This window comes from Lagenorhynchus albirostris, chromosome 5 (genome assembly GCF_949774975.1).
Source record: "Lagenorhynchus albirostris chromosome 5, mLagAlb1.1, whole genome shotgun sequence".
Taxonomy (NCBI): Eukaryota; Metazoa; Chordata; class Mammalia; order Artiodactyla; family Delphinidae; genus Lagenorhynchus; species Lagenorhynchus albirostris.
This window is the reverse complement of record NC_083099.1, coordinates 53,989,327-54,000,687: the sequence shown is the minus strand read 5'-3', so window position 1 is coordinate 54,000,687 and position 11,361 is coordinate 53,989,327.

The window sequence follows — 11,361 nt, the reverse complement described above, 5'->3', positions numbered from 1 at the left end:
TCTAGAAACAATAAATGTTGGACAGGGTGTGGAGAAAATGGAACCCTCTTGCACTGTTAGTGGGAATGTAAATTGATACAGCCACTATGGAGAACAGTATGGAGGTTCCTTAAAAAACTACAAATAGAATAGAATTACCATATGACCCAGCAATCCCACTACTGGGCATATACCCTGAGAAAACCAGAATTCAAAAAGAGTCATGTACCACAGTGTTCACTGCAGCTCTATTTACAATAGCCAGGACATGGAAGCAACCTAAGTGTCCATCGACAGATAAATGGATAAAGAAGATGTGGCACATATATACAATGGAATATTACTCAGCCATAAAAAGAAACGAAACTGAGTTATTTGTAGTGAGGTGGATGGACCTAGAGTCTGTCATACAGAGGGAAGTAAGTCAGAAAGAGAAAAACAAATACTGTATGCTAACACATATATATGGAATCTTTAAAAAAAATGGTTCTGAAGAACCTAGGGGCAGGACAGGAATAAAGACGCAGACGTAGAGAATGGACTTAAGGACACGGGGAGGAGGAAGGGTAAGCTGGGATGAAGTGAGAGAGTGGCATGGACATAAATACACTACCAAATGTAAAATAGATAGCTAGTGGGAAGCAGCCACATAGCACAGGGAGATCAGCTCGGTTCTTTGTGTCCACCTAGAGGGTTGGGGTAGGGAGGGTGTGAGGGAGACGCAAGAGGGAGGATATATGGGGATATATGTTTATGTATAGCTGATTCACTTTGTTATACAGCAGAAACTAACACACCATTGTAAAGTAATTATACTCCATTGGAGTAATTATACTCCAATAAATAAAAAACTCCAGTTTTTTTTTAAAAAAAAAGAACAACAACAAAAATGACATATCATATGATGAAAAGTTTTATCTTGACCATGCCGAATATCCCCTTTAATCATCAAAGATAATTTCCAGACCCTCCCTTGGAAAACTTAACACTTAGACCATGGCATTGAGAACAGGGTTCAATGTTCCTCTGAACACCTAGATTATGGAATGTCTCTCTACTTGGGAAACAGTATTAATGCCCAGAACAGTACCAACATGCAGATAGTAAATATTCACTCAATACAGGTTGAAAATCTGTGTGATTGGCATAACCCTGGAATACCAGTACCATACCATCTCTAGAAGAAACGTATATTCATTCCTAATAATACTGTAGTCTATGTGCATTTTTTTAGACCATTTTCTGGCATTCAAAAGACCACCTTGATTTTCCTTAAAGTCCGCTTGTCAACTTTTCACAAGAGAACTGAAGATGAAGCCTGTTGAAGCATGAAGGGAAGACGGAGAATAGTGTGCCTATGCAGACATATGTGGAAGGGAGAGGGTCAAATTGTAGAAACAGCAGATGGACCAAGCTCCACATTAAACAGAACAGGTTAAGAGTAGAGATACCCTTTGCTGTATTTTTTCATTCCTTTAACTTTCAATCCTTCAGGAAATCAAATCTCTCATCAACACAGAAAGAATAGTGCAATTTATCAGCCATGTTATTGTTTTCTCACAGTAGACATAGTGTTCTCAGGCCTACACTGGATAGTATTAGGTGCATTTGACTTTCATCATCTTCAAAAAATGTACTGTTGCTTTTCTACGTCTAACAGTTAACAATCTTTTAAGTGTAAATATATTTTTTCAATATTTTCAAACTCTTTAATCACTTGAGTTGTTTGAGTTCCAGTTTTATTTATTAATTTCCACTATGTCCTTGTGTTAGAACAGAGAAAGGAGAACACTTGGTGGCAAAGGTTTGTATCATAATTTTTTATATCCTACTAAAATAAACAATGAAATACATGTATGTTTTGGTCAAAATATTCTGCTAATTTAATCTATATTTCATAGAGAGAGGTTCTTTACAAGGAGGTAGGACAGTAGTTTCCGGACAGGTGTCCAAGTTAACAAGGAGGAGACTGCAGTATTCTGTCCCTTGAAAAGATTATGACAATTGACAAATTACATAATCACTTTACTCATTAGTACTGTGATTGAAATTAAAGTGTATGAAGCAATAAACTTTAGTTAATTAATTCCTGATGTTGTATGGCTTTCTATTATTTTCCAAAGCTGTTCTATTGTTTTTTGCTCCAAAGGAATTTAAGGAAAATTTTTTAAAAAGCTTTTCTCTATGATCACATAATGTGCTGTGCACTCTGAAATGAATTATGTTCTTAAATATGTATATTATGTGTAAACAATGATGCAGTTTTTATCACCCATGGTGAGCAATGAAGTCCTTCATAACTGAATCAATGAAATGTCTTAATTTTATCACACTGCCACCATGATTCATAAGAAGTACATAGAGATCCATCATTGAAATGAGAGAAATCTCTTCCATCTTCAATAACGAAAACCAAAAGCAATATGTGCCTAGAGACTAGATCATCTTTCAGTTACAATGTATCATTGCAGGTTTTCAAATTACAAATATGTAGTTTTCTGAGTGGCAAATTTCATGGCTGAGGGAGTACAGATTAGTTTTCCAGTTCACAACAAGGTATGTGGAATTCAGGAAGGTTTTGGGCACTTGGGGACTGGATGGAGCACATGGTTCAATGTTATTCATAAGAAGATTTCAATAAGAAGTAGTTCTGGAGCTATGGAGCTGCAGTGTTAACAAAGGTGTGAGTCTTTAAAGCCTATAACCTAAACAAGGGCATTCACTGCCAATGAGATCTGTCAGTGTGCTGGGAGCAGTAAGCATGGTATAGAATCATGGTTTCTATTGCCCGTACCATTACCCTAGCTGCACACCCTTTGGGAGGCTACCCAACAGTCTCAGAACAATTTTCACATGCACTTTGTAAACTGTAGAACATCTTGGTGTAGAGTGACAAGAGTTATGGGGCTCTTTTATTGTGTGCCAAAAAGAAGATTTTAGGTCCAAGTAAGAAATATTTGTCTTGCTTGTCCAGGTCTGTCAATCAATGGCATTTATTGAGCTCCCACTGTCTGCAAAGATTCTTACTTGAAGAAAGTTGACTCAGAAAGGAAGAAGATGATGGAGGAGAGAGGGATAAATTAGGAGCTTGAGATTAACATATATACACTACTATGTATAAAATAGGTAAACAAAAAGGACCTACTGTATAGCACAGGCAATTGTATCTAATATCTTATAATAACCTGTAATGGAAAAGAATCTGAAAAAGAATGTATACACATATGTATATATGAATCACTTTGCTGTACGCTTGAAACTAACACGACATTGTAAATTAACTATACTTCAATTTAAAGAATTTGGTCACTTGAAAACAAGGAAGAAAGTGAGAGCCTCTACTTTCCAACTGCTAAGGAAGAAAAGACAACAAATGAATATGCAGTGGAGGCTTATTTTTAATCCAGCATTCCCAGAGAGCACATTCAGATAACTGAGGCTGTTTTGTTTTGTTTTGTTTTTAATGGATGCTTATTTTAGCCATGTTAGTCATAAAGATGTGACACCAGACTGCTCTTTAAGAAAGGACTTGCTGCCCACCAGCAAGGAGTATGGTTTATCTCAGCTTCCAGCTTCTTCTCAGGACAGCCCCTGGCCAATCACCAAGCAAGGCAGTAGTACCAGAGCCTAGCATTTCCTCCCAGAGGAAGACTCCTCCAATGGGCAAGCTTTGCTCTGGGGAATCCTGGCGAGAGAAGTGCACTGTGATCTGATGGCCTCCCTATACAACCCTGCTTCTGCTCTTTTCCTTTCACAGATGTTACTCACCAGTAAATCTTTTGCATGCCTAATTGCATCTCTAAGCTCCTTTGTGGAGAACCCAACTTGCAACAGAGAGTCTTTACAATTTATTTATAATTTTTTTCTGTAATAAAAAATGAATGAGATACTGATACATGCTACAACATGCATGAACCTTGAAAACAATATGCTAAGTGAAACAAGCCACAAAAGATGGCACATTGTATGATTCTATTTTTATGAAATGTCCAGAATACATGAATCCACAGAGGCAGAAAGTAGATTAGTGGTTGCCAGGGCCTGGGAAGATGACGAGATGGAAGGTGATTGCTAATCGGCATAGGATTATTTTTGGGGGTGAGAAAAGTGTTCTAAAATTCCAATTTTAGTATATGTGCTGCCAAAGTGAGCACAAAAGTGTTTCAAAATTGATTGTGGTAATGGTTGCACATTATAACTCTGAATATAATAAAAGCTACTGAACTGTATATTTTAAATAGGTAGATTTGAGATATATGAATTATCTCAATAAAGGCATTAAAAATTTATTTTTTATACACTATCCTATTTTCTGAAACACACTATACTCATAACACTGACACTACGGGACTGCAGGAGGACATGTGCCCAATCCTTTAGACAGTTGTCATTTCTCAGTATATAAGCATACAGCAGCCTAGCTCTTCTATTTGGGAGATCTGAAGTGAAAACCAAACAACCAAATTTGTAACATCATTAAACTAAATTTGTATATAATTCTAAGGTTTTAACCTTCCTCTTTTGAACAACATGAATGCCATGGCTCTCTGAGAAAGTGTTGTCTCATTGTTTAGAAGCTTACTTTTCTATTACTTTTGTGATTAGGATAACTAAGGTGTCCAGAATTCATTTTGTGTGTAGGTGTGTATATTAGGATGTATCTGCAACAGGATGTTATGTGAGATTTTTCCTTTTGATGCAGAATTGTCAAAGGTGCTAAGCAATCCATGCTTAAAAGGGAATGGTCTATGAGCTACCTAAAGTCGGGATGAGACATGAGCTTACTAAAAGGAGGCAAAACTGGCCTTGCTGCCACTAGCCATCACTTCATCTCCTCTGTAGAATCTGTAAAAGAACAGGGTTGTCATTAAATTCTCTGCTTTGTGAGGAATCAATGTTCACGACGAGAGGCTACAGTCTCTCCCTAAAGCCAAGAGTAGGATGTGAAGATATTACTGAGAGATTATATGGGGTGCCTAAGAAAGGGATTCATGTATTTCATTTCCTGGCTAGATTACTGTTTGGGCAGCTAACCAGAAGATCTGTCTCAGAAGAGTACTGGAGAGAGATAGTATATCTAAGCTAGGACATACCAGTGGGTCAACCTATATTTCCACCATTTGGCATGGCACGGATATATGAGTTTCTGGCAGACCACATGGATGCCACAGAAGGTAGTTAGAGGTGTACCAATTTATTGTATTCCATGTAAGACAGCTACTTGCAGAGCACAGGGATTCTAACAGTAAGAAGCTGTGGGTTAGATGAATAGTATTAGGAGCAGGGGAGGTGGGATAATGAAAAGGGTGGGGTGGGCAGATGACAGAGGGGCAGAATGCAGAATTTAAGTCACATAATTTAATGAGTTAATCTTTGTAAAAGTACACCCAGTGTTAGGTCAGAGTTTTCATGTATTAAGTATTGCAATTATTACCACCATTTAATTCTGGTTTCCCAGAATGAAGCCTGCAGTTAAATAATCAAAACTGCTTATTTTTCTCAATCAATAGTTTCTACTACTTGGATCAGTGTGATTAACAACACTACACTTTTCAAACCACATTTCCTTAAATTCATTCTTTAAGGAAAACACCAATTCGTTTCCTATTACAGACAACTAAAAAAATCTGCATGCTAATCAACATCCTCTCTATTCAATTTCAATCTACAAATATTCAAAAGCAAACTACAATAAACATCTGGGGGGTAATACTTTTCTATTTCTCTCTAATGCAGTAATATGCTATTCTTGAGAAGTCCTGCACACATATTTTCAACCTCTAAGTCATTTAGGAAGAAAAAGAGAGTAGCATACCAGCACAGTGACATCAAAATATTGAAGACAAAAGATTGAAGATTTCAAGAAATCAAGCTGACTTAACCCATTGATTAATTTCTATATTTTAGGAAAGCTTAGTCTTATCCTATACATCAGGAAAGCATGAATCAATTAACATCATGATCATCAAAACTAAAATCTCACTGGGAGAAACACCAAGCGATGAGTTTTACAAGGGCAAATATTGGGTCCAAACTATCTCTGTGTCCCCCATATCTAAGCCAAAGTCTATCCATGTGGGTTTAATAAGAGTGTAGATAAAAGTTTGAGGGTATGCATGGAGAGAATAATCTTTTCTTATTTCTCTATCACTTTCTAAACCTAGTCAGTCATGACATGTTGCCAGTTTTATCCTAGAAATGTCTCTGGAATTTCCTACTTCTCTTAAAACTCCCTCCAAAATTCTACTACAGCTTTGACCTCTCTTACACTCTTAACACAACAATCTCTCCAACAGTTTCTTCTCTTGTAGCATCTCTAAATAACAGATCAGATATATCACTCTCCTACTGCCAAATTTCTACTGATCCTGGTTTGTGTATAGGATACAATCTGATCATATTAGTGAAAAAAATACAAAACCCTTGTAATCAGGCTCCATGCTACTTCTTTATGTTCATTTCTGGCCATTCCCTCACCAAATCTCATGGACCTATATATTAGCAACACCCAATACATACACCATCAACAAACCATGTTCCTGTATACTTTTCTATGCCAGCATACTACCTTCCCCATTCTTTATTCACTCAGTAACAACCATGTTCCTAGTAAGTACTGCACTGGGTGTTAGATAGAACCTTATACTGAACTCAATAGAAATTTTTTATTTTATATCAATACACATCTCTGATGTTACCTCTGTCTTAAAGCCTTATCCAACTTCCTCAGAGAGAGGTAAGGGTATTCTTATTATAACTTGGTTTTACTCTGATATTTTTATCTTTCAATTATTTGTATATGTTTGTATCTTTTCCACTAAACGTCAGGGGCTTTACCTCTCACCTATATCCCTGACAGGCAACAGAGTGCTGGATTTGAAAAATAAATTTAATTTTAAAAGCATAATGAATGAATGATCAAAGTGACAAAAACAGACACTCAGATATTTGAACAACAAAAGAAATTCAAGAATTCAGACTCTATAAGTTCTAAACTAATGATGCCTCAGACAAGGCCCAGACAGAAATTTATGAAGTTTATCATCTTTTAATGAAAGAATTTGATTATAAAATGTACCTTAGAAAAAGGTGGAAAAAAAGGATATTAAAAGTACTTGAGTTAATTATTTTGAGTATGTAAAAAAAATTAAGATAAAAAATACTTACTTCCCCAGGGCCCTGAACCAAGATGGCAAAGTAGAAGGATGTGCTCTCACTCCCTCTTGCAAGAACACCAGAATCACAACTAACTGCTTAACAATTATCAACAGAAAGACACTGGAACTCACCACAAAAGATACCCCACATCCAAAGACAAAGGAGAAGCCGCAATGAGACGGTAGGGGCGGCGCAATCACAATAAAATCAAATCCCATAACTGCTGGGTGGGTGACTCACAAACTAGAGAACACTTATACCACAGAAGTCCACCCACTGGAATGAAGGTTCTGAGCCCCATGTCAGGCTTCTAAACCTGGGGGTCTGGCAATGGGAGGAGGAATTCCTAGACAATCAGATTTTGAAGGCTAGTGGGATTTGATTGCAGGACTCTGACAGGACTGGAGGAAACAGAGACTCCACTCTTGGAGGGCACACACAAAATAGTGTGCACATCGGCACCCAGAGGAAGGAGCAGTGACCCCAAGGGAGACTGAAACAGACCTACCTGCTAGTGTGAGAGGGTCTACTGCAGAGGTGGTGAGTGCCTGTGGCTCACTCTGAGGACAAGGACACTGGCAGAAGAAGTTCTGGGAAGTACTCCTTAGCGTGAGCCCTCCCAGAGTTTGCCATTAGCCCCACCAAAGAGCCCAGGTAGGCTCCAGTGTTGGGTGCCTCAGGCCAAACAACCAACAGGGAGGGAGCCCAGCCCTACCCATCAAGAGTCAAGTGGATTAAAGTTTTACTGAGCTCTGCCCACCAGAGAAACAGTCAGCTCTACCCACCATGAGTCCCTCCAATCAGGAAACCTACACAAGCCTCTAAGAGAGCCTCATCCACCAGAGGGCAGGCAGAAGAAGCAAGAAGAACTACAATCCTGCAGCCTGTGGAACAAAAACAACATTCACAGAAAGACAGACAAGATGAAAAGGCAGAAGGCTAGGTACCAGATGAAGGAACAAGATAAAACCCTATAAAAACAACTAAATGAAGTGGAGATAGGCAAGTTTCCAGAAAAAGAATTTAGAATAATGATAGTGAAGATGATCCAGGACCTTGGAAAAAGAATGGAGGAAAAGATCGAGAAGATGCAAGAAATGTTTAACAAAGACCTAAAAGAATTAAATAACAAACAAACAGAGATGAATAATACAATAACTGAAATGAAAACTACATTAGAAGGAATCAATGGCAGAATAACTGAGGCAGAAGAACGGATAAGTGACCTGGAAGACAGAATGGTGGAATTCACTGCTGCGGAACAGAATAAAGAAAAAAGAATGAATAGAAATGAAGACAGCCTAAGAGACAACTGGGACAACATTAAACGCAACAACATTTGCATAATGGGGGTCCCAGAAGGAGAAGAGAGACAGAAAGGACCCAAGAAAATATTTGAAGAGATTATAGTCGAAAACTTCCCTAACATGGGAAAGGAACTGGCCACCCAAGTCCAGGAAGCACAGAGAGTCCCAAACAGGATAAACCAAAGGAGAAACACACTGAGACACATAGTAATCAAACTGGCAAAAATTAAAGACAAAGAAAAATTATTGAAAGCAGCAAGGGAAAAATGACAAATAACATACAAGGGAACTGCCATAAGGTTAACAGTTGATTTCTCAGCAGAAACTAAACAATCCAGAAGGGAGCGGCATGATATACTTAAAGTGATGAAAGGGAAGAACCTACAACCAAGATTAATCTACCTGGCAAGGATCTCATTCAGAGATCTCATTCAGATTTGATGGAGAAATCAAAAGCTTTACAGACAAGCAAAAGCTAAGAGAATTCAGCACCACCAAACCAGCTCTGCAACAAATGCTTAAGGAACTTCTCTAAGTGGGAAGCACAACAGAAGAAAAGGACCTACAAAACCAAACACACAACAATTAAGAATATGGTCATAGGAACATTCATATCAATAAGTACCTTAAACGTGAATGGATCAAAAACTACAACCAAAAGACACAGGCTTTCTGAATGGATACAAAAACAAGACCCATATATATGATGTCTGCAAGAGAACCACATCAGACCTAGGGACACATACAGACTGAAACTGAGGGGATGGAAAAAGATATTCCATGCAAATGCAAATCAAAAGAAACCTGGAGTAGCAATACTCATATCAGATAAAATAGACTTTAAAATAAAGAATGAATGAAGAGACAAGGAAGGACACTACATAATCATCAAGGGATCAATCCAAGAAGAAGATATAACAATTATAAATATATATGCACCCAACATAGGAGCACCTCAATATATAAGGCAACTGCTAACAGCTATAAAAGAGGAAATCGAGAGTAACACAATAATACTTGGGGATGTTAACACCTCACGTACACCAATGGACAGATCATCCAAAGTGAAAATAAATAAGGAAACAGAAGCTTTAAATGACACAACAGACCAGATAGATTCAATTGATATTTATAGGACATTCCATCCAAAAACAGCAGATTACACTTTCTTCTCAACTGCGCACAGAACATTCTCCAGGATAGATCCCACCTTGGGTCACAAATCAAGCCTCAGTAAATTTAAGAAAATTGAAATCATATCAAGCATCTTTTCTGACCACAACTCTATGAGATTAGGAATGAATTACAGGGAGAAAAACGTAAAAAACATAAACACATGGAGGCTAAACAATACATTACTAAATAACCAAGAGATCACTGAAGAAATCGAAGAGGAAATAAAAAAATACCTAGAGACAAATGACAATGAAAACATAACGATCCAAAACCTATAGGATGCAGCAAAAGCAGTTCTAAGAGGGAAGTTTATAGCTATACAAGCCTACCTCAAGAAACAAGAAAAATCTCAAATAAACAATCTAACCTTCCACCTAAAGGAACCAGAGAAAGAAGAACAAACAAAACTCAAAGTTAGCAGAAGGAAAGAAATCATAAAGATCAGAGCAGAAATAAATGAAATAGAAACAAAGAAAACAATAGCAAAGATCAATAAAACTAAAAGCTGGTTCCTTGAGGAGATAAACAAAATTGATAGCCCATTAGCCAGACTCCTCAAGAAAAAGAGGGAGAGGACTCAAATCAATAAAATTAGAAATGAAAAAGGATAAGTTACAACAGACACCACAGAAATACAAAGCATCCTAAGAGACTACTACAAGGAAATCTATGCCAATAAAATGGACACCTGGAAGAATTGGACAAATTCTTAGAAAGGTATAACCTTCCAAGACTTAACCAGGAAAAATACAAAATATGAACAGACCAATCACAAGTAATGAAATTGAAACTGTGATTAAAAATCTTCCAACAAACAGAAGTCCAGGACCAGATGGCTTCACAGGTGAATTCTATCAAACATTTAGAGAAGAGTTAACACCCATCCTTCCTCAACTCTTCCAAAAAATTGCAGAGGAAGGAACACTCCCAAACTCATTCTATGAGGCCATTCTATGAGGCCATCACCCTGGAGAAAGATACTACAAAAAAAGAAAATTACAGACCAATATCACTGATAAATATAGATGTAAAAATCCTCAACAAAATACTAGCAAACAGAATCCAACAACACATTAAAAGGATCATATACCATGATCAAGTGGGATTTATCCCCAGGATGCAAGTGTTCTTCAATATATGCAAATCAATCAATGTGATACACCATACTAACAAACTGAAGAAGAAAAACCATATCATCATCATATAGATGCAGAAAACGCTTTTGACAAAACTCAACACCCATTTACGATAAAAACTCTCCAGAAAGTGGGCATAGAGGGAACCTACCTCAACATAATGAGGGCCATATATGACAAACCCGCAGCAAACATCATTCTCAATGGTGAAAAACTGAAAGCATTTCCTCTAAGATCAGGAACAAGAAAAGGATGTACACTCTCACCACTATTATTCAACATCGTTTTGGAAGTCCTAGCCATGGCAATCAGAGAAGAAAAAGAAAAAAAAGGAATACAAATTAGAAAAGAAGAAGTAAAACTGTCACTGTTTGCAGATGACATGATACTATACATAGAGAATCCTAAAGATGCCACCAGAAAACTACTAGAACTAATCAATGAATTTGGTAAAGTTGCAGGGTACAAAGTTAATGCACAGAAATCTCTGGCATTCCTATACATTAATGATGAAAAATCTGACAGAGAAATTAAGGAAACACTCCCATTTACCACTGCAACAAAAAGAATAAAATATCTAGGAATAAACCTACTGGGGAGACAAA